Here is a 5,385-nt window from a genome sequence, read left to right as displayed (position 1 = left end):
GAAACATAGTGATCGGGTGCTTACCCTGGGTACTTGAAGTACCGCGGGTCGTGGATGACACGGAAGTTCCCCGGATCTTGTGGGTAAAGTGTGCAACCTCTGCAGAGTGTAAAACTATTCGAATAGCCGTGTCCACGGTCAAGGACAGTTGGGTCGTGCTACTTAGACTACGTCCATATGTTTCTGACAAACAACACGGTTTGGTAAATCTGTTGACGTGATTCGTGAGGAAGTCATGATGAGCTTGAGTATCAGTTTTTCACAACTCTATCCCGATGTTGATGTCTGTAACCTCCTGATACTTGTTGCAGACGCATTCATATCCTTGATAAATGTTGATCATACTTGCATGAGAAAAACTAGCTTTCCGCAAAAATGCCAAATTAGCAGTAGTGCCTTGCATAATTATTCTGTTATCACCCTTGGGTTGCTTGCGAGTACATTCAAAGTACTCATTGGCTTGCCACTGGTTATTTTATTGGCCAGGCATGAAAGAACATAATATGAAGAAGAGTACCTCGGTGACGAACATGCGAGCTAGGACGCTTCCCAGTCAGAATGTCTGTAGGGTTAAGGCAGATGGCATGGGTCCAAGTTATCGACGAAGATTTCCGCTGCGATGTTATACTCAAGACTTGACCATAATGGTCCTACTTGTGTAATACGGTATGTATGGATGTAAGACTCTTGTTATTCAGCTTCTGTGTGTTCAGTGAGCATTGATCTCTGGGATCACTGTACACGTGCATTCGGTGATCACGACTTATGAGTCGGGGTCCCCACGGAGCTGGTATCAGAGCCAGCCTGACTGTAGGGAGCCTTAGTTAGCATTGTCGTTAGTTAGGGTAAAACTATTTCCAAAACTACTACTAGTTTTCAAAACTATCTATACTTCTCTTCCCTTCTCAGTTATTCGAAAACTAAGGTATACTTTCCTTATTGATCTCTTCCCCTTCAAAACCTTTGGTCTCTAGAACCCTTATGCCTCTAACCACTGGATTCCTTGTAATCCTCTTGGATAATCTAGAAGGAAGATGCCTTGCCAGACATTCACCCACATCTCCTGAACACAAGATTGGCGACATCACAACAAGACGATACCAACAGAAGATACATCCTCGAGGGATGAGGACCTGAAGGCCCAGGAGATGGTGACACCCTTGACACTGCCCCAAGATGATGCAACCTTAGCCTACGACGATCAGGGCATAGGATATGCAAGATCATGATATACATCGCTAATAGGGTAACCCTGTCACTACCGTTGTTGTATCGACAACCACCGGTGGATGAGAACCTCGCCATTTGGTCCGCCTCACTATAGTGAGCAGGAAAACGGTTCTCTTCATCCCCCGCTCTTGGTGTCAATGTTTTCATCAACATAACTGACATGTTGGACCTCTACTATGCCTTGTTAATGTCATTGCATAAAGGATTACCTCCTTGGTACCATCGATGCCTTAGAAGACAAAAAGGGATTGTCATGATTAAGAAGACAACAGAAGACTGAGTTAATTCCTGCTACGAGGAGCCACCTTCACCCCATCACTTCAACAGGCGAGAAGTTGTTGAAGAATCTTCAGGCTCACCCGGATTGTTTCATCAAACAACTACAAGAGACGTAGCAACACCTGAGGAAAACCTAGAAGACTGCATGAGGCACGAAGTAAAGCACGACTACTTAGTCCGAAAACCCCTAGGGTAGGATGAGTCGTGTACCCCCTAAGCGCAGTCGAGTCCATATGATGGTTCGAATAGAACCATGACTGTGTGTTGCTTGTTTTTATTTGATTGTGTTTTCATATAAGTCGCACTTTTGCCCTAGGCAACAAGTACACAACTATATCACCTTCCTTGTTTTCCTTTGTTTGGCCCTTTTGGCACCCGTTTGGTTGCACTTGCACTATAGAACCCCCTTTAGGCATTCCCCTCCTCTATGCTACTTTTCCCCCGCATCTCTTTCATCAACTGAAGATCAGCAAGACAAGATGCACCAAGGATTCTACCCCGGCAACCAACTGGCAATGAAGACTTTTGCTACCATCTCCTCGACCAAGTGAAACCCCGTAGAGTTATATTTAACCCTCCAGACTAGAAACCCATTCCTAGACCCTTCGGGACTTCACAAGATACCCCAGCTCGAGTCCTTAACCATGTGCTTAACCCACATAATTGCAAGAGAACCAGTTAAGCCTCTGTAAACCTTGCGCAGCACTGGGATCATTATGGAACTAGAGGACATAGTGAGCAAGCACATTGTCATCCTAATATAGCACAAGAGTTGATGCTTCCGGTGGTATAAGGTTATTTGTTTAAAGGACTAGATAGAACAACCGGCATCTCAGGAACCGTGCTTAAGGATAAGGTGACAAACGTTCGCTCGCACACTAGATCCTTGAAACCCTTATGCCTTACCAAGCCACAACATGGTCGGATCCTGACCTTGGGCTTTGGCTCTAGATCCATAAGACCTTGGCCAATGCTCAACCGCGTCCATCACCAATGCCTTAGCCCACTTTATGTACCCCATAAACTTAATGGAGTGCTTGGACAAGTTAGTTGTCATCTTTCTTTGATGACATACTTGTCTACCCGAAGACGGAAGAAGAATCGTTGAGCTGGTCAAGGAACATCTGAAGATCGTCATGTCTAGGAGGAAGAACTACACCAACCACCATCTTCAAGAAGTATACCTCCACATCAAAGACCAGGCATATCTGCAAACCACTTCTCTCAAAGGAACCAAGCATTTCCATGCCAAGGGGACCCACACCAAGATTCATCAGCCCCCTCTGAGATCACCTCAAGATGAAGATGGTGAATTCGTCGTGCCAAAGGATCCCGTCGAGCAAGAGCGTTTGCAACGCAGGCTTATGGCCACGGCAAGAAGCCTCAAGAAAAAACAGCAACAGCTTAGAGCTGATCAAGATTTGCTAGTTGACAGATGGACTGAAGTCATTGTGGCTGAAGAGCATAAACTCGAACGCCCCTCCAAGAGCTACCCAAAGCGCAGGTTGCTACCCCAATTATAGGAGGAAGCACTTGATACGGCCGACCGGCCACCTCGTGGCCGCGACAGAGAGGCCTCTCGGCCCTCCACTCAAGCCGCACCCCGTACCAAGGCACGGGAAAATGCACCAGACTTGCGAGATATGTTGGAGGACAAGGCAAGGCAAACAAGATCGATCTACGGATCGCGTGGGCGCCCCACGACTCGAAACAATAACCGTCACGCCGTACATAAATCCGGTAGGGCCGAACACAGTAGACAAAGCTCATTGGAGCTACGTCGTGACATAGCCCAGTACAGAGGCTCCGCACACCCACTATGCTTCACAGACGAAGTAATGGATCATCAAATCCCCGAGGGTTTCAAACCCGTAAATATCGAATAATATGATGGCACAACAGATCCTGCGGTATGGATCGAGGATTATCTCCTTCATATCCACATGGCCCGCGGTGATGATCTCCACGCCATCAAATACCTCCCACTCAAGCTCAAAGGACCAGCTCGGCATTGGCTTAACAGCTTGCCAGCAGGATCAATCAGTTGTTGGGAGGACCTGGAAGCCACATTCCTCGACAATTTCCAGGGCACTTATGTGCGACCCCCAGACGCCGATGACCTAAGTCACGTAATTCAGTAGCCAGATGAATCAGCCAAGCAATTCTGGACACGGTTCCTAACAAAGAAAAATCAAATAGTCAATTGTCCGGACGCCGAGGCCCTAGCAGCCTTCAAGCACAATATCCGTGACGAGTGGCTTGCCCGGCACCTTGGACAGGAAAAGCCGAAGTCTATGGCAGCACTCACGACACTCATGACCCGCTTTTGCGCGGGAGAAGACAGCTGGCTTGCTCGTAGCAACAATATGACCAAGAATCCTGGTAATTCGGATACCAGGGACACTAGTGGCAGGTCGCGTCGCAACAAGCAGAAGCGCCGCATTAACGGCAACAATGCTGAGGATACGGCAGTTAATGCCGGATTCAGAGGCTCTAAATCCGGTCAGCGGAAAAAGCCATTCAAAAGGAATCCTAGGGGCCCGTCCAGTTTGGACCGAATACTCGAACGCTTGTGCCAAATACATGGCACCCCCGAAAAGCCGGCCAATCACACCAACAGGGATTGTTGGGTGTTCAAGCAGGCAGGCAAGTTAAATGCCGAAAATGAAGACAAGGGGCTGCATAGCGATGACGACGAGGAGCCCCGGACGCCGAACAACAGTGGACAGAAGGGTTTTCCCCCACAAGTGCGGACGGTGAACATGATATACGCAACCCACGTCCCCAAAAGGGAGCGGAAGCGCGCGTTAAGGGACGTATACGCGGTAGAGCCAGTCGCCCCAAAGTTCAACCCATGGTCCTCCTGCCCGATCACCTTTGATCGAAGGGACCATCCCACTAGCATCCGTCATGGCGGATTCGCCGCATTGGTTCTGGACCCAATTATTGACGGATTTCATCTCACTAGAGTCCTTATGGACGGCGGCAGCAGCCTGATCCTGCTTTACCAGGATACAGTCCGGAAAATGGGCATAGATCCTTCGAGGATTAAGCCCACCAAAACGACCTTTAAAGGCGTAATACCAGGTGTAGAGGCCAACTGTACAGGCTCAGTCACACTTGAAGTGGTCTTCAGATCTCCGGATAATTTCCAAAGCGAGGAGTTAATCTTCGACATAGTCTCATTCCCTAGTGGCTATCACGCACTGCTCGGGCGAACCGCATTCACCAAGTTCAATGCGGTACCGCACTACGCATACCTTAAGCTCAAGATGCCAGGCCCTCGAGGAGTAATTACGGTCAATGGAAACACCGAATGCTCCCTCCGAACGGAGGATCACACGGCGGCCCTTGCAGCGGAAGTACAAAGCAGCCTCTCTAGGCAGTTTGCACAAGCAAAATAATAAGTCATGAGTCAAAAGCATACGGTGGCCCATCCGGTGGGTCCCTGTTGTCCCTCGCTGCGAGCCTCAGTAGCCTGGTTGGCGGCGACTGAATAGCCGGGGAAGAAGTCTGCACAAGCAAAATAATAAGTCAGGAATCAAAAGCTAGAAGTCGGCTCGCTCGACAGCTAGCAGTTGAGAGAAGAGAAGAAAGCTGACCATTGACTATGTCTTCGATCTGGCCATAACCAGCAGTCAGCACCGCCTCCGTTACGGCCCAACCCGAACGCTCGGTCTCGAACTCGGCTAGGAGATGGGCTTCGTTGTCCTCCGCCTGCTTTAGGGCCGCCTTGTGAAGTTTCGCCTGGTCCGCTAATTCCTTGACCAGGCGATCACGCTCCTGGGCCGCCCTGTTACACTCGTCCTCCTTGGCGCACAGCGCGGTGCTGGCTTCACCTAGTTGCTATTGCAAGGCAGTGTTAGTTTCTAAAAG

This window comes from Triticum urartu, chromosome 6, assembly GCF_003073215.2.
Source record: "Triticum urartu cultivar G1812 chromosome 6, Tu2.1, whole genome shotgun sequence".
Lineage (NCBI taxonomy): Eukaryota > Viridiplantae > Streptophyta > Magnoliopsida > Poales > Poaceae > Triticum > Triticum urartu.
Note: the sequence above shows the minus strand (reverse complement) of the source record.